The sequence below is a fragment of the Camelus bactrianus genome, chromosome 2 (assembly GCF_048773025.1).
Source record: "Camelus bactrianus isolate YW-2024 breed Bactrian camel chromosome 2, ASM4877302v1, whole genome shotgun sequence".
NCBI classification, from domain to species: domain Eukaryota; kingdom Metazoa; phylum Chordata; class Mammalia; order Artiodactyla; family Camelidae; genus Camelus; species Camelus bactrianus.
The window spans coordinates 81,872,332-81,892,276 of NC_133540.1; the positions used below are offsets into that span (position 1 = coordinate 81,872,332).

The following is a 19,945-nucleotide window of genomic DNA, read 5'->3' on the forward strand; positions in this document are numbered from 1 at the left end:
TTCCATTCTCAACTTACTTTTTTTTTGAGTTATAATTAACATAATATTATGTTAGTTTCAGGTGTATAACACAGTAATTTGATATTTTTATACATTATGAAATGATCACCACACTAAGTCCAGTTACCATCTGTCACCAAAGTTATTACAATGTTATTGACTATATTCCCTATGGGTATATTATGTCTTCCTTATTTATTTTATAGCTGGAAGTGTGTACCTCTTAATCCCCTTCATCTATTTCATCTGTCCCCTGCCCTCCCCCACCTCGGTTACCATCATATTGTTTTCTGTACCTGTGAGTCTGTTTCTGTTTTGTTTTGTTTTTTAGTTCCACATATGAATGAAATCATATGGTATTTGTTTTTCTGTCTGACATATTTCAGTTAGTATAATACCATCCAGGTCCATCCATGTTGCTGCAGATGATTTCATTTCATTCTTTTTTATAGCTGAGTAGTATTCCATTGTATACATATTTATACATATCTTTTTAATCCATTCACCTATTGATGGACATTTAGGTTTCTTCCACATCTTGACTGTTATAAATAATGCTGTAATGAACATAGGGGTAATTTATCTTTTCAAATTAGTGGGTTTTTTTTGTTTCCTTCAGATAAATCCCTAGGAGTGGAATTGCTAGATCATATGGTAGTTCTATTTTTAAATGTTTTCCAGTAGTGGAATGTAGTGGCTTCACCAATTTACAGTCCCACCAACAGTGCACAAGGGTTCCTTTTTCTCCACATTCTTGCCAAAATTTGCTTCTTGTCTTTTTGATAATAGCCATTCTGACAGGTGTGAGGTAATATTTCATTGCGGTTTTGATTTGCATTTCTCTGATGATTAGCAATGTTGAGCACCTTTTCATATGGCAAGGATAGTATACAACGGGGGAAAGACAGTCACTTCAAATAAATGGTATTGGGAAAGCTGGACAGCCACATGCAAAAGAATAAAATAACCATTTTCTTACACCATATATAAAAGTAAACTCAAAATGGGTTAAAGACTTAATCTGAAACCATAAAAATCCTAGAAGAAAACATAGACAGTAACCTCTTTGACATTGGTCTTAGGAATATTTTTTGGATACATCTCCTCAGGCAAGGGCAACAAAAGCAAAATTAAACGAGATCTCATCAAACTAAAAATCTTTTACTCAGCTTCCTTCTAAATGGTTTTTCCACCAATGTACCATTCCAAACATTATCAATAAATAATTGTTGAATTTAATAGACTTCTTGATGGCATGTGTCACTATTAACTACCCTCTTTTTTTCTGATCCGTGGACTCCTATGAGACCAATTTCTTATGCTTTTTGTTTTCTCATCTTTTGTATCTTGTAATGTTGGCCCCTTAAAAGTGTGTGTACCTGAGTTCTGTTATGTAGTGCCTTCTTATTGTACACACTTTATCTAAGCTGTTGTATCCATGCTCATGAATTTAACTACCACCCAGGTGACAATGACTTTCAGGTATATATCTCTAGCGAGAACTTTATCCTGAGCTCAAGGTTTTCATTTACAATGCCATTTTGGACATATGTACCTGGATATTCCACAGGCACCTAAAATTTAGCACACTTCAAATCGAACTTTTATTCTCTTTAAATCTACTCTTTCTCCTGTACACCTTCTCTCCAGTTGCTCAGGGAAAACTATGGAGCTAGCGTGTATTCCTCCTTTTCTTCTTCCTCACATTTGATCAGTCCCATAGTCTTGTTAACTCAGCTGTCTTATTCTCTTTATTCTTACTTAGTTGAAGCCCTTATATCCTTTCTCAGGCAAAATATTTTAGTAGATCCCTCTGTCTCTAGCTCACTTGTTTCCAGTCCATTTACTACTCTGCATCTATTGAATTTGACAATTAGAAAATCATTAGTAATCCTAGCTAGAGTACTTTCAGTGGACTAGTAAGGCAAAAGTCTGCAAGTAGTGGGTCAGAGAGTGAATAAGTTTGAGAATGTGGAACAATGGTGGTAAACTATCCTTAAAGATTTGACCAAGAAGGGAAAAAGAAACACAGAACAGGATATTTTCAAGGGAGAGAACTAATAATGTTTGCAGACTATGTAGAAGAGTCCATTATAGTGGAAGTTTGGAAAATATGGAATAAAGTTCAAAATTAATGAAAAGTTCAAATACCTGTGTAGATGAAAACAGTGGATAAGGAATAGGCAAAAGATTAGCTTTGAATTGTTGAAGAAACTTGTTCATCCTGAGCTAATATGGTTAAGGATAAGCAAAATACAAATCTCTCAGGATGAAAAGAAATTAAAGGAGCAGTTGCTTTCATTTTTTTTCTTGTTAGTGGGAGGAAATGTCATTTGTTAGGGTATATAAGGGCATGGTGGGTTATATTCAATGAATATACTAAAAGTTTGATATGGCACCATAAAAAGATGCATTAAAGAATTCTATAGTGTGTTAAGGACCCAGCTGTAACTATGTGACATAAAGCTTTATATTTATAAGGTTGCAAGATTGCTTCTAGTTGTGCTCAGGAAATTGCATATAAAAGCAAATAAAGTAGATAGTTGCCCTGTGTTTGGAGATTAGAATGGGTGTAGGGAAAGCAGAAGATGGTGAAATCACTGAGGGTGCTGTCAGTAGTGGCTGAAATAATAAAGCATGGGTTCTAGGCTGCACAAGATTACAAGAGAGTCATAGGATTGTGGATGACAGAGAAAACTGAGAGGGACAAAAATTGAAATTTGTCATGACTTTGAAGAATAGGTTTAGTGGGACAGTTGGGAAGATGGGAATCTGTAATGAGAGATGATGATTATGTATTGTAAGTACTTGTTTGCACATCTTCTAGCTCCCAGAGTGTAAGAATAACGAATAAATTAAATTGAATGAATAAAATAAGCCTCCTCCTGGATTTATCACTAATTCTGTGTGCCTAGATAAGCACAGTAGTATTTTTGTTAGTTCTAGGACTATTGCTTATGAATGGGATCAGAGGTATTTGAAGCATATTAGCATATGGAGAGGCAACTCAGTGTAGCCTTGAGAATACAGGCTGTGGAGTCTAGTTTCCTGAATTTAAATCTCAGTTCTGCCACTTAACGTCTGTGTTAGCTTAGACAAACCACTTGATCTCTTTGTCTCAGTCTCTTCACATGAGAAATAGGGTTTATAATAGTATAAACATACATCACAAGGTTATCATAACTTGAATAAATTATTATTCATAAAGAGCTTAAAACAGTGCCTGGCACATGAAGATGCTATATAAGTGTTTTCAAATAAATAAAATACTTGGGATATTGGAATCAGTCTAAATTAAGAAAGCTCCATGATCATTAGGTTTGGTGTTAGACTCAGTTGAGAGTTTTCCTGTGAAAGAGGGTGAGTCAAATTAAATTCACCAATATTTTATTTCATCTCTTTATTGCTTATTCCAAATTGAGTCTTATCCTCACCCTCACTCACAGCTTCTTGTAACAGTAAGGGTGGTTTAGCCCTTTCATACTATAATGAGACCTATCAGATAGCAATATAATTGTAACCAGCTACTCTGGCTATAAAACATAATTAAGCCTTTAAAAATTGTCAGTGAAACAACTGAACAGGTTAATTGGAAATTAAAAACCACATAAAAAGCTCCGTCTGAAAATGGAATAGGCAGATTTACCTGGCAGGCATCCACACTCCCCTCCAGGAACCCAGCACACAACATTCCAGGTGTGACTGCACCACCATATACTGCTTTACTGTTGCAGGTCTTATTATCTATAATCTTCACTAATCCTTTCTGGAGTATATTAGGACTCGCTCCTAAAAGAAGAAAATTATGTAATTTTTCTAATGCCAATAGTAATCTCTCTAGCTAGGTTATTAGTATCCGATACTATGTACAATTTCCAAACCAATATAAAAAATATGTTTTAATTAAGCTTGCTTTTGTCTCCTTTCTGAGTAATAAAGGTGTTACGAACACATCTAGCTATTGTTAAAAATGACCTTATTTAGAAATAGTTAGTATGTTCATCCAGATAAGGTGGGATTTTTTTTTCTTTTGAATTGTTTTGGAAGTTTATATTTATTACATGTATGCCTTAGGAAAAAAAGAAAAATTCATATTCCAGAAATATACATTTTATGATCATTTTTAGATTTTCTGCTGTTTGTTACTGTTCTGAATTGTGGAACTAATTTTAGGTGTTTTTTTCTGCTTTCAAATGTACTGATGAACCTAAATAGCCACTAAATCTTACATTATTAGGGTCATGGGGATGTATATGTTTAAGTGGTCTTTGCTCAAGCATTGCTCTGTCACAGAGGGCTACTTATTTCACCCCATCCAAAATGTCCAATTCCCTGCAGTCCTTATTTTTCTTATGGTATTGATCTGCATAAAATATGTGGTGTAATCCTCTTAGTTATTATATTTCATGAATATTGTCTGTCTTTCTTTGCTAAGAATGTCAGCTTTATAAGGGGAGGAAAATTTGCCTATTTTATTCATTAATATATTTAAATGACCTAGGACAGTACATGGAACAAAGGTGGTAATCAAAATAAATGTTTATTGAATGAGTAAATGAATGAATGAAATGGAGGAAAAGGAATTACTTATTCAAATAATGCATTTATGTAAAAATTGCCATCATTAAGGGAAATTAAGGTAAATAGCTCAATGAAATTATAGTTTCTGTATGAATGCTGTTGAAGATGCTTTTCAATCCACCGCACATTATTTCTTTTAAAATGACCCAGAAAGAGTATTTCTCAAACTTAGCTGTGATTCTTTTTTTTTTAACTCCTAAAACTCAAACTATATAACAGAGGAAGTTTAGGAACTAACCATCAGATTGTAATGTTCCCCATCCAGTGACGACCACATCTGAATTGGGTGGGAATGAATAAGTAGTTTCTGGAAGACATGCTCTTCGGATGTTGCTTGTATATAATACTGGTGAAGACAGATGCACAAGAGCAATGTCATTATCGTGTGTTGGGTAGTGGTAGTTTTCATGAATTATAATATCCTTGACACTTTGCTGGGTGTGTGGATGACTTAGAAGAAGCCCAAAACTAACATTCCATTCTTTGGGATCCCTGGCCCTAAAGAAAATAGGTTTATTTATTAAAAGGCTTGTATGTTGGAGTTGTAGGAATTAGTATCTTATACTTTTTTTAAAGAAATAGATATGTTTTGAATTCCCATAGTGAATATAAGCATACAACAGTATGGCTATATGTAAGAAAAAATAAAAATGAGGAATACATGAATAGACTCTGAAAACTCTATTTTAAAAGATAACCCATGGAGACCACATTTTATTCCTTTTTGTACAGAAAAGAAAAGGGTTTAGAAAGATAAATATAACAACACAAAATAATTAGGTTAAATAAAAAGTGGGCAAGGACTTGGGACAGAGTAAAATTATGGAAATAAAGGGAACAGTCTAAATCCTCTTTTATAATCATTAAAAACTATAAATAGAAAGACATTTCTGACTTTTACTATTACTTGTTAATCAAGGCATGTACATTAGGCACTGAAAAATAAGTGCTGCAGGAGCATTTTCAAATTCTCAAGGGTGAGAGGGATTTTTGTCTTCATGTAAAACCACTGTGATACATAAAACCAAGAGAAATGAGTGAAATGAACAATCAAACAGAAGGGTAAAAACCATTTGGGTACAAAAAAAGCAAACTTTGGTGTAATAATATATCCTTTAAAGAAAAAATCGTTTCAAATGGAGCTATAACATATATGGGAGAAGGCAAGATGAACTGAAATACTTAATGATTAAAGAAATAAGGCCAAATGTAATAATGATGAGAAAGAAACAGAAGACCCATGTTCAGGTTGGGATTTACAGTTTCCTTATAAAGCTGAATTAAGTAGATTTAGCTTAGTGATTCTCAGCTGAGGGCTGTTTTGTCCTCCAGGAGACATTTGCTAATGTCTGGAGATATTTTTGGTTATCAGTCTTGAGGGGATGCTAGTGACATCTGCTGGATAAAGGCCAGGGATGCTTCTAAATATACTACAATACACAGGATAGAATTACTTGATCTAACAAATAATTGGATAATAATAATAATCCCCACAACAAAGAATCATTTGATCCAAAATGTCAGTGGTGACACTGTTGACAACCTGGCTCTAGCCTGAATATATCTGTTTTTTTTTTTAATGATACTTTATTGAGTAATTTCGAGCTATACCTCTCAATATTGAGCAGTTGGAAGTGTAGCTGTGTGGCCATATTCTTGAAAGATATGTATCAGATTTTTAGGTAATTGAATTTGAGGTCTTTATGTGGTCCAGAGCTTACTTTATGAAACAGTGAGCAGCAGTGACAAGCCAGCTGTTACTAATCAGAGTGGCTCCACATCGGTGGACATTGTTCTGTTGAAGGCTGGCTTGCCAGGGCCATTCCCCTTCCTCAGCATCCATGCCCCCTGCTATCTTGTTCCCAGAAGAAGTTATTGTGCGACGTCCACAACCTGCTCAAAATGGAATTCATTAGCATATAATGAGATTGATATTGCTTATGCATGCATTGCTATAGTAAACAACCTTCTTATAATACATGTCACTATTAACTGAGGAAAAACTCATAGTCTTGGAGAAGTTAGGAGTAACTGATGACATGAGATTTCCTGAGAATTCATTCAAAATTGATTGACATCTTTCTCCCCCATCCTCATCACTCACATACACACCTTTGTGTGTGTGTATGGCCTCACTATGACCTATTGAAAGAGGTAGGTGGAACTAAGTGTTTGAATATTAAAGATAATAATTGTATAACAAATTATTAAATTGCATGGGGAAATACGTGCTTTTTAATTTCGTGAACACTTGTTTAAAGCAATGATTGTTATGAAACACTCATAAGAAAGTGTGAGTGAATGTACATGTGAATAAGATATTGATGAGAGACAGAGTAGACAGAAACGTGTTTGCATTCAAGTTACAATACACAATACCTGGATAAAAGGAGTAACACACATGAAGATAGCCAACCCTCCCCCAAAGCTGGATGCTTCTCTGAATCAGGACTGTGCTTTAGTGTCAATTTAGATCCAGAGAAACTGCTAGATTCTTTAAGTCTTTGAAGCAAATCTGCAGTAACAGTATAACTTCACTATTACTCTATCTGTTTGACCCTCTCTCTGATTCTCTTGACTATCTCATCTTACTCCAATTAAAGAGCTTATCATTTAGCAGTTTATGATACCTTTTGCTAAAGATTACAAGCCTCATTAATAAATACTTTTAGAGGGCAAGAATCACACCTTTTTTTTTTTTTTTAAATGTATCTCTAGAACCTACTGGAGAGAACCCATCACATAAAAGGAGCTCATACAATTTCTCAACTGTTTGTAGAAATGAAGTCTATAGTGTAATCCATGAGATATCTTAAAGTCAAAATGATATTTGACTGCAAAACTCTCTTCTGTAAGAAGTTTGTTCTTAAGAATTTAGAGAGTGAGTAAAACTTGCAAAAATCAATTCAGTGGCTGTAGATTAAAGTAATGGTTCTCAATCAGTGACAACTTTGGATACCATCTCCTATCCCCAGGAGAAATTTGGCAGTATCTGGAGACATTTTTGGTTGTTATAACTGGGAGAGGCAGTGTTGGGCTACTGGTATCTAATGGGTGGAGGCCAGGAATACTGCTAAAAATCCTGCAATGCACGGGACTGTCCCTGAAACAACGAATTATGTGGCCCAAAATGTCAGTAGTTAAGGTTGAGAAACTCTGAGTTAGAGAAAGGTATTTGTACCAAGAATGAGAACATTTAACTTAATTGTAAAGATTAGTCAATCGTTTCAGAGATGTTAATTATATGCGACAAGATGTATCTTGAGATACTCTTTCCTGAGGGTGGAAAAGATTAGAAGCACAGGGGAGGGATGTGTAGACTTTTAAAAAGGCCTCCACTAACCCCCTGAAGTCCTTAGGTTTGTATATTGCTTCCGATTCTGGATTGTTCTCTTTGATGAAACCTAAACTTCAGGTTGCTAAGGCATCCTCTTCATAAACATCATTTAGTTGAAGCAAAGCCTTTGTGGTTGCTATTTTTGAATGAAAGAGTCCTGACATTGACTCACTGACTGTGACTCCGTTTTCTTTCCCTCTTTCATTCCACTCCCTTATCATGGAAGCTACAGAGGATAAAGCAAACAATGCAGAACCTAAAGGTATAAGGGTTCCTCCCAATCCTCCCTTCAGTTTGGACAACTCCTAAAGGAAGTTGGCTTTGGCTCAACTTCCTTCAGAGGAAGATGAAAACAAAGATGCTTCTCTTTGGTCTAGGAGAACCTCCCCTGGGTGACTCTATTTCCCTGTTTTTGCTCTTACACAGGATTTTAATCTAATTTGTATCTATTCAACCAATTTTCATTCTGAGTTTTCATTTACTCATGACTGTTGTGTCTGTTAAGCTCTCAGTACCTCTGCAGTGCTACCTTGTTATTACCTCTGCTGAAATCTTACCTGGCACCTTATAGCTTTTGTTACTCCAAAAGAGGTCATCAGGTAAATTTCAAGGACTTGAGGTACGTAATGAGGACATGTTGGGTGATACTTTCAGAATCATCAGACAATTTACCAAGCTCTTCACCGTCCCTACCCTTCTAACATCTATTCCATCACCTATTACTGCACTTAAATACACTTTATATCACATGCCAAACTCTATTCTCTCTTCAACCCTGTTTGTTTTTTCTTGGTTACCTATCCCTTCTCCCTTTTTATTTAAAGTACAATTAAAATCTCAGCTAAACCAAGTCAAATTCAAGATACTGGTCTGGATGGTTGTTTAGTGTTTAAGCTGGGGGATGGACAAATTGGCCGATCTCTTTCTTACCACTGCTTTTATTCCTGTGTTGACTACCTCTCTTCTACCAACCTGACAAATCCTTAGTTGTGGATTTTGAGTGTATCATTACTAAAGTTTTTGATTGATTAAAGTCAGAATAACTGACTTTAAAATCTCTTAGTAAGTTGCTTGAGGTTTGTTCAGTCAAAATATATCACAGAGAAAGACAATCTAAAACAGATTTGTGTTTCAGTTTTGCCCAGTTTGCTCAGAAATAATTATGATGAGACTGAAGGATGGTAAAAGCCATCAGGGTCAGTGTCACCCGGCTCAGGAGGGCGAGTCCTCTAATCCAGTTGCTCCAATCAACCTCAGTCCCCAGATACGAGTGCTTCTCCTGACAGTGTGCTCTAGGTTGTAGCAACCTTGGGGATCACATTTCCCAGAGCGGCTAGTGCGAAAAGAGAAGCAGAATGCCTTGGCCAGCAGGGAGCTGCTTGCATGTAAGACAACTGATTTCTCAGCACATAAAACTTGGCTTCTAGGATCAGAATTCCACAGTGAGTTCCTAGACCTAAAGTTTTCATAAGCAGAGTAGAAAATGCAAACAGCTGACAACCTTCGAGGGCTTCTTATGAGCCCTATACTCTTTTAAGTATTTTACTTGTACCTTCTTTTATCATCACAACTTGGAACTGAAGGTTTGAGAAGTTAAATAACCTGTGTAAATTCTCCCAGTTAGTAAGTGGCAGATCTGGGGCTCAAAACTGATGTGTAGCTAGTATTAGATTTTAAGTTCTTAATTATCACTGCTTGTCCTTGGAGCCCCTCTGCTAGTATGGCCTGTGATAATATGTTCCTCATTTTAAATCCATGAGATCAACCAATTTAAGACCGTTTACAGTCACCTTAATACAAGTTTCTATTACAACTTTATAGATACACACATTGACTCTCAAGTGAAGTTTTTTTTTTGCCATCCAAGGAAATAAGTTTTACCAGAAAATAACTGTCATGAACTTACAGGTATGGAGAAGATTTTCTGCTGTCGGCATTGCAATGTCTAAGAGTCAAAGGAGAAGAAAATGGAAATATTTACATTTATGAATACATATAGTTTTAATATTAATTATTTTGTTTTGGGAAACACATTGTTCTGTAGGCATAATTATTTTATCAATCTTGACTATGTAATTTCTATGTTCAGAGATTAGTATAGAGGGTAATATAATCTTAGTATTCATTATTCTGTTTCTAAAAAGACTCTCAAGTTCCCCATTACAGGTTATTTGAAAAAGAGGTCTTGGGTCCTAGAAAGTACTGAAATATTCGAAAAATGGGGATCTTTCACAATATCTTAAACCCAAATCACCAGATACCAAATGTGTTTGACATCTTTTATGTGCCACTATAAGTACTCTTAGTCCCTCTTATTCCAGCCACAGTGTGGTGACCAATGGCACTCAGATTTGGATCTGCTGTACTCAGGAGAAACTTGACAAATGCCCTTCTCATGTCATCACCTAAGACTTCTCACTTTCTGCCAGAAGGAACCCACTGGACATTCTGAGATGGACAATAGGAAATGTGGGAGTTAACTCTATTGGAGCCAATGCAGGATAGGAGGCGATAGACCGACGCTTCCCTGTTTAGTCACAGGGGAATACGGTTCCAAACTATAATTCATAAGGTCCTGTGGGAAGGAGCTAGAGTTGCAGCTAGTGACGGCCAACTTCCTCTCCCTGTTTTACTTTCTGTCCTTAACTCTTTCTCAAATCAACTACTGCATGCAAGTCTCTGGCTCTGGCTCTGCTTTTTGAGGAAACAGGCTAAGACACTGAAACAGTGATATACCAAAACAAATAATTAGTAATTTGGAAAGAGTATGTACACTATTATACTTAGTGCATTTTTTTTGGTGTTGTGTGCATTTTGCTGTATTTTGATCATTTAAAAATCAGTACATTTTGTGTAGTAAGTTTCAATTATTCAGAACATTCAATTAAACATGACATTCCATTTCCCATTCATTTTAGATAAAAAAAAAAATTTTTAGTAACAAGGCAGACTTTAACATTGTCTACTCATTCCTAGACATCTAGAGAAAATTATAGAGATTTACTCCAGATAATTTTGCTATGGGCTCCACATCCCTGCAGAATTGTAAACCTGTTTAATGCATGTGCAAAGTGTGTGAGGAGAGAGTGAATAAGTGATTACAATTATGTTCCAAGTTTCAGATGCAGAGAACTGTAAATCCACTAACAATTTCTACTTAAGTTTCTCTTCAAAAAGAAATCACCACTTGCTCTACAAATTAAATACTATAAATGCCAATGTAGGTTTGTTTTTATCATGCTCTTGGATTTCTGTAAGTCCAGGAGGGAGTATCCAGTTATATATGTCATTTTCAATTAAACATTCTTATATTAAGTTGCACAACAAATCAGGGAGACAAAATAATTCTTTACTGGGAAGTCAACCTGTCTGAACAAAAAAGCAGGAGCAATTCAGCAGTCAGATGGACTATGAGTAAATATGAGGCACACCTACTTAAACAGATGGTGTATGTCCATCTAATCCTTTTATGGCTGCCTTGCAGAGGGTAATTTTTATTTGACCTAATACCAGTGGAGTTTGATTTTGAGCTTCGTGTGGTGGGTAAATTATATAAAACCATATTAAGATTTTGGGAAATAATTCAACTCCTGTAACTCAATTGGAAAAATGTTAATTCCTATATCTTAAGAACTAATTATTTAGAAACGCTACTTTGTTCACAAAACTTTCTTCTTTGAGATTCTCTTTATTGATGCATGACTTGCTAAAAGAAATGTTTCTGACTGTAAAGTAAGTTAAAACTTTTAATAGTTGTATTATTTCAGAGCTTAATATAATAACTATCTATGGATAGGTGGAAGACAGGTACAATGAATGGAGAAATGACAAGCTGATACTTTTTTTCTACTGAGTCACTGCTGTGGCTGTTTCTTTCCTTTTAAATCTCTTGGCTCACACTCAAAGGCTGGAACGCCTATGGATTTACCTCTGAATCAGGGAGTCAACAATGTAACCTGAGGTACTCCGTTTACAATGTACCACATAAAGGAAGTGACACATAGACACACAAAAAAGGCACTGCCCCTGCCAAGAAGGAGATTCCCATCAAAGAATAATATGATAAAGCAGTTTTAAAAAATAGCTCAGCAAGTGTTAGCATTGGTTTTTCTCCTTTGGGCTGGGAATCAAAGAAGAAAAGACATGGACCCTGCCCTTGATGAACCTGAAGTGTGGTGGAAGAGATGTACAATTAAGTAGATAACTCAATATTAAGTGATAAGTGCTATGGCAGATGTATGCATAAAAAATTGGATGCACCAAGGAAAGTCACCTAGAAAAGAGTAGGGAGGAATAGGAATAGTTGATGACAAACATCTTTTGGGAAAGAGTCAAGAAATTAATTTTACTGGAGCAAAATAAGCTTAATTCACTCACTACTGAATATCAGATTAGAAAAGATGCATAGATGCTCTCCATATGTACTTTATAATCTGTAGTATTGCAAATCCATGACCATTGTTTCCTATTTGGTGTCTTTCTGAGGTTAGGAATTAAGAAATTTAAGTTTGGGAGTACTGGTAAGAATGAGGGCTCCCTAAAAGTCTACTGTCCAGTGAACATTTCATTTCTTAAAAAAAGAAGCCTGAAACATAGTAATAATGAAAACTAAGCTGTATGATTGTAAAGTATAAGGAAGAATTTTACAGTAGCAGTAGGTACATTTATAACTTAAATTTTACATAGACCATGGGTTATAACTCCACTTACGTGAATTTATTACTTTACCTAAATCCAACTGATAAATTAGTTAATTAATCCTATTTTTCAGATAGTTTTCCTAGGATTCTAGCACTACACACTTAGAAGAGATCAGCTGAATTCTCTTGTGAAATGTGTTTAATGGGATATTTTAAAATGTTTATGTGGTAGATTTCTGTAAACCTTAAAACTAAACACACATGGATTTACTGAGCAACATAACCACTATAAAATTGTTTTACGACACAGAAATGATCATCTTTCACCATGTAAGTTCATTTATACTATTTTCATCAAAAAAAGGTACCATGGAACATTAATATGACTGATCTACATTAAAAGGAAAAGAAACAGAGAATGGACCTGAACAAAATCTGAATCCTTCACTCATTGAGGTTTTGATTAGTCACTTGGTTGCATATTTAACCTTAATAAATCCTTTTCTTTATATTTCTGGTAGGCTGAAAATTATCTCTGTGATTAAGTATTACATATCATTTGTCATTCCTCAGAGTGATGTAGATTAGTTTTTCACAGTACAGATCTTCAATATGTTTGCCATTTTCACTCTGAAGATAAATTTTAAAAATATTTTATTAAGATTTAAATAGTTAAATATTTACAAATTAATTAAACAATTAATTAATAAGCAGGCATATATGCAGGGTGTAGTTTTAAAGGTAGAACTATGCTTCTTTTAGGATGTATGTAAAATCAGAAATATCTATTTTTATTTGGATATTATATATGCTTCTCCAATGACTTAGCCATTGTTGATTTTAATCTTTGGAAGCAGTATAAAATATTACTATAATGAATAGAGGACATGTACAGAGGAGTATCTTTAGACAGTTACGTTGATGTAGTGAGCAGTGGATAATGTAAGTAAGTGATAACGTGTCGTAATGCCTTTGAAATGCCATCCTTGTGTTTCTAAGGGGCCCTTTTGAGGACACATGTTGAACAGGAAGTTACTATTTAGGATTAGCACTTTCAGTTTGGAAAGCTTCTAGTTTGACTCTCTCAGGTACCTAGACACCTTGTGAAGTCTGCCTTTTTATGGTACAGCTCTGATGTTGCAACCAGAAGAGAATTTCTTTGTGGATTTCTTTTAGTTCACGGCCATTGCTGTCTTTATGACTCATCTTAAGAGGCAGCTTCTCCAAGAAGCTTTCATTCGTATCTCCCTCTTCTCAAGTAATTCCTTAGCGTCAGAGTCCCTTGCCAATTTGCATACAGTAGTTTTTGATGCAAAGTAACCAACACCTGGTAATATTCATGTGTTCATTCTGAACAAATTAATTTTTTTCTCTAGAACTTATTTCAAGTTGCTTGTTTTAAATGTATCTTTTTTACAGTAAAAAATTCTTCTAGGAACTATATATTTTTGAAAAAATACAGAAAAATAAAAATATTCAGGAAGTGGTAAATAGATCCAGTTACAACCATGACAATTTATAGACTTATTTTATGCATTACTTATGAGTAAATCCATGACAATTACATGGTTTTGAGGTTGAACATGTAAGCTGTCATTAAAGACAAACCACAACTATTTTTTTCTTACTCAGTACACCCTAGGACTCCTGTGTATTTCTCTGGAAATTCTACTTAGGAGACAAAGGATGTAAAGGATACAAAGAATAGAAAAACTGTTTTGGGAGAAATTCCTGAAATCTTTAATTTTCTTTGTAGCCTGAGTTGACAGACTTGGGAAAGATATTTTTTTCTTCTTAAAAAAAGAGCTATTAATATGTTTAATGCCTTATCTAATCCCTTATTGATTTTTTCTCACATTATGAGCTTTAATAAAAGCTTTTTAAAGCATATTTTATCATTGAAACAGAAATAAATTAAAGGGGAAGAAAACATTAAAATTGGCATTTAGTATATTGTACTTTCAGCAATTTTATGCAGGAAAGAAAGAGTTATATGCAACTCATCAGTAATAGAAAAGAAAAATTTGAGTATGCTGTGAGGGAGTGTTCTAACTTCATTGATTTACGTGAGGCTGTCCAGACTTTTTCTCTTTGAATTACCCATAGTGCCTAGCAAAGTGTTTGTACAAATACTTCATAATTGTTTATTAAAATTGATATTTCATAATATTTGATTTTAACTCCTCTCAATGATTCTTTAAATTAGATATGGATTTAAATCCTTTCTTCATTAATGTTAAAACTGAGGACAGAGTTTAAAAGATTCAGATTTGAAATAATTGACTATAAGTTTGGAAAAAGAAAGCAGATTTTTTTTTTCACTAGGAACTTTAATCTGCAGCTTAAGCAGATTTTTAGTGCAGCTCTCAATTCTAAAGTGATTCATAAAATAATGTAGAGAATGCACAGTACACTTAGAATCAAAAGACATGGGTTCAAGTCTTGGGTATGCCCATTATTTATTTTATGGGTTAGGACAAATCACTTTACTTCACTGAATCTTCTTTACCTGCGAGGCAACCAGACCAGAGATCTTGAAGGTCTTTTCCAACTCTAAAGCCTTCCAAATGTCCACTGTCCAATGAATAATGCATTTTCATTCATTTGATGTAGACCAGAAACTAGTAAACCATTTACTATTGCTAATTTTGCTACTGATTTGGGGTAAGTAACTTAACATGCATGGCAGTTATAGAGAACACAAATTCTAAGTGGAAACCTGTGAGGTTTTGCTTTATTAGTTGTGATGATCCATGGCAAACTTTTTAAAAATCATCAAACAACCCTTTTTAGATACTCACTCCAGTATCATTTGATATGTGCACAGAAAAAGAAAATGAACTTAATATTAGAATATACAATAATAACTAATAAGCTAAAATTTTATTAAAATTTTCTGGCCATAGCATTGTTGTTCATATTTACTCAATAAATAAATAAAGCCAGTAATAGATGATTTAAAAATTTTCCTGGTAATGATTTAGCATTATAACTAAGAATTATATAAAACAACTTTCCTGAAATAGGTGTAATTATTACATGCTGAAATGTTAATGGATGCTTTGGTTGATTAACTTGTATTTCTACAAAAGTAATAATTTTTATCTCTTTGTTCAACTGGCATTGATTTATTTCATCCTTGAAGCTTATAAAAAAAAACTCTTCAAAATGAGCTATTTCCCTGTTCTGAATCCAAACATGAAAAGCACACAGAAATGTTCCCTAAGGTTCAGTTGGTTGTACGGTGAACAAAGCATAGAATTATCAGAATAATCATGATGGCTGAAAAAATATTCTTTTGCAAAGTGTATATAGAGAAGAAAATCTGTCTTGGTTACTATCTATTGAGTGTTTGCCCTATGCCAGGCACTGTGCTAAGAGCTTTATTTATGCATGTGTTCATTTTTTCCCAGAAGAAAACACTATGAATATATGAACTATAACCCCTTTTTTAAAGTCGAAGAAACTAAGGCTCTGTGAGATCAAGTGATTTGTTTTTGGTGAGGGGATGGGGATGGGGATGGGGATGGGGATGTGGAGCTGGCCCTACTGCACTAGTGCTTTGAAAGGCCGTTCTCACAGTTCATTCCCCCTCACCCATGGTGCAGCCTGAAATTTAGGGGGAGGGTATGGGCAGGACTATGAAAACAAATAATAGCAAATAGTTGACTTGCAAACCTGCAATCCATAGGATATAGATTTTGAGTATTTTTTTTCTTCTGATAAAAACCCAACAATTAATAATGCTCTGTATCAGTCCTGTGCATTAAGTAATTGAAATATGCACAACAACCATAGAACTGTTTTGTATTTTTATCATCATCTCCATTATAAGGTGGTTAAGCTGAGAAATAGAAATGTCAAGTAATTTCTCCAAAGTCACATAGCTAATATGTAAAGGACATGGGATTCAAATCTCATAAGCAGGACCTGTGACCTTAGCCATTATTCTATATCCCCTCTTTCTAGGCATAGTATAGGAACACTGGTGCTGTATTCTGCCATTCACTGTAACTAATAACTCTGGCCAGTGATGTCTTTTTCCTCTTCATTAGCAGCTTCTATGAAAATGAAATATACAACCCTGACATACTTAGGAGTAGGTGCTAAGCAACTGAACTAACCTGACAGAATAAGAAGGTCAGGCTATTCAAAAGACGCTGTGACAGCAACCTTGGCTATCTAAATAGCTTTCATAAATCCCTAAGCCAGAGATCTATTTAAGTGGTGACCAATGAAGATTCATAATCTCTTTAAGTAAGAGCTGTCATGAATGTGAGCTTTTGTCTTAATGCACTTCACTGTACTTTTGGAGGCCTGGCCTCGTTGGCTTCTGGGTTTGTTCCTGCACCTGTGAACCCCTGCCAGTGTCACAAGGCATCTTAGCTTCTGATGAGGGGTGAAGAAGGAGAGACAGGGAGTTTCTAGGCAACGGGTAGAAATTAAGGTCCTAACAAAGAACCATCTGTACTTAGGTGTATTACACTTAATAATTGTCATTGCTTTTCATAAACTTGTAGGATGGCATTGTAATAAATAAAACTATTGAGAAAAATCATAAATCTGGAAAAGACCCCCAGAAAGTCTATTTTCCTAGGATCCTACATAATGTTCTTAACGTTTGGAGGAATACTAGGAATATAATGCCATTTCTTTACTATGTGACTTCACGTTTTTAGCAGGTAAGTTTCCAAAAATATATCTTTGGTGGCAAATTCTCCATAAATTGAACAGCTGCTTTATTTCTGTGTTCTTTTGAGGTCATCACATGTAGGATAAGCCACATGAGAAGGAAGGTTCTAAGACAAAGTGACTGATGTAACCCGAGGAGAGTCACATTTCAACAACATGAGGGCTTTTTATCCAGAAGAAGCATGTTCATGTTTTGCTTTTAGATTTTTTTTTAAACTTAAACTTTAATTTGTGAATTTGTGATAATTTATGACTACAAAACACTTTTTCTTAAAGTGACATAAGGGCACATTTCATTTGATGCATAGTGTAACATTCTAAAACATCTTAATTTCCTTGCAAAGTGTTTGAGCACTCACTTACACATACAGTAATAGCAAAATATATTTACATTCCATAGAGTTTAAAAAACTTAAATCTGACTAAAAATATATATATATATATTAAAAAATACAGAAAAATTTAGTGCTTTCTTCAGCTTAATTGTGTGAATATACCCTGCCTTCTAATTGTTTTTAGTGATTGACTTCAATTAAAAAAAATTCCATACATGGTGTAGTTACAAAATACTATGTCAGTTTTTAATGCTAAAGTCTGTTTTAGACATTGCTTTCTATGCATATTTGAGAACCAGAATATGTGAGCAGACTGTATCTCAAAAGTATTTAGTGTTTTTTTTAATGTTTAACACTGTTTAATGTTTAATGTTTTTTAATGTTTAACACTGTTTAAATTAAAACCAGACATTTAAGCTAAGATCCTCTAATGTCCTATACCAAGGAAATTAATCAGCATTTTGAAATCATTTTAAACAACATAGTGCTCCTCTTTCTATAAGATTTTCCTCCGAAGGATCATGGGTAATAATCAATTTGTAAGGAAATAGGAATTATCTGTGAACAATTTTAATTGTTCTCAACAAAAACATGCCAACACACCCTGGCAAGGCTGAAATATTTATAAATGTTTTAAGCTGAACTGTCTATAAATCAATGTGTTTCCATTATTCTCATAGGATTTAAATGTGAACAATTTTTAAGACATGAGATCATGGTGATTAAATGGTTAACTCAATATGTTTAGTTAACAATTTGCTATTCCTGAGGAATGATGAGTTTTTTGATTCTTTTGATGCTCCAGACAATTGAACACTTGGCCTAGATTTTTTTTTTTTTCACAGTCCTTTCAGTCCTTCCTATAGGATAGGAATACTTTTCTGCCCTTGGTCAAATTTGTTGTAACAGAGAACTGATAGCCAGGTAGAACTGCTTAGCTGTGCCCAGTATTGGCTATGCTTTTATCAAGACCAGGCAGACACTCATTATCCTGGGAACCAAGGATGTTTGTCCCTACCTTTCAGAAGCCAACTTTTACAGTATTATTAGGTGACCAAGAATAAGAAATAGATTGTACATAGGAAGAGAGAGATGAAGTCCATGAAAGGCCTATCAAGAAGTAGGTCTGATGTTAAAGAGATTCAGACTCAATTCTGGAATTTAGAAGCCTAGATTCTTGAGACATTTGAAAGAACTTGGGGAAAAATCAAGAACCCACAGAACAAGCCAGAAGAGTCTGAGCTTAAGACTGCCTTGTTTTGCAAAGAAGTGTTATTTGGGACCTTGATTATTAAAAAAAAAAAAAAACAAGAACAAACTCTATCATCAAGTAAGATTTAGTTCTAAGACTATAAGGATGATATTACAACAAAAAATTGATTAACATAGACCTTGATTATTTCAACAGTGGTTAAAAGCAGTATTATTGTATATGAAATGATATTCAAAGAGAAAAGTATTGTCTTCACTTGCACAACAAAACACCATATTCAAATTAAAAGATGAAAATCATTCCATATCATACATAAAAAGCCTTACCTGAAAATTTAAATGAAGAAGATTCTATACACAAAGACCCAGTTTTGCCCTTTAACTTCTGATGTAAAATGGTTTCAACACTATCCCAAAATTTTGCCGCACCATTTATATAACAGGATTTAAACTTCAGCACAGCATGTATTATCACTTTTCCTTTGGCTCGGCTGCAGAACAGAAACAGACAAAGAAATTACTCCTTTATCATTCTTAGTGGAGTCATTCTCTCGTTTGTTAACCAGAGCTCCTGGCAGATATTCCAGTTCCTCCCAAGGGAGTGAAAATGGACATGGTGAACAGTAAAGAGAGTGTGATCTAGACTTAATGGGAACTGAATTTGTATTCTAGATTCACTATTTGCCAGCTCCTTGACTACAGCATGGAGTATCGTACTCTGTATATTATAGAGATGGCTTTTCATTTCTATAATGGAGATGATATTATTGACTGAGTTATTGTAAACACCATATAAGATAATGCATGTGGAGGTATTGTGAAAAATCTCAGAATGCTGTGCAAAAATTATTAATATAAATGTATCTATGTATTATAACTGCACTATGGACTTTGTAGGAAGAACCAAGAGCAAATAACAAAATGAGATGTAAAAGGTAAGATGAGAGAATCGTTTATTATTTATTATTTTTTTAGTGGAGGGACAATTTGCAAGAGTGGGCTAGTTCTTCTGTAATGAAGAGATATGGAAAGTTTACTTTTCTTTGGGCAAAGCCAGTTAGCAAACTGAGATGGCCTAAGATCTCCCTTTCACCCCAGCCTTTAAAAACCCTATGGTGCTCTGCTTCAAGGAAGTTAGGATTTAATTC

The 19,945-nt window shown here is 34.5% G+C and overlaps 1 long non-coding RNA gene across 1 annotated transcript; it reads right to left on the reverse strand.

Moving 5' to 3' along the window:
• Window positions 1-6,296: 6,296 nt before the first annotated feature.
• Window positions 6,297-19,359, reverse strand: LOC105078889 (uncharacterized). Its single transcript, XR_012510610.1, has 3 exons — window positions 19,125-19,359; window positions 9,825-9,863; window positions 6,297-6,474 (listed from the first exon to the last, which is right to left on the reverse strand). It is a non-coding gene; the product is annotated as an uncharacterized LOC105078889 (long non-coding RNA).
• Window positions 19,360-19,945: the final 586 nt, after the last annotated feature.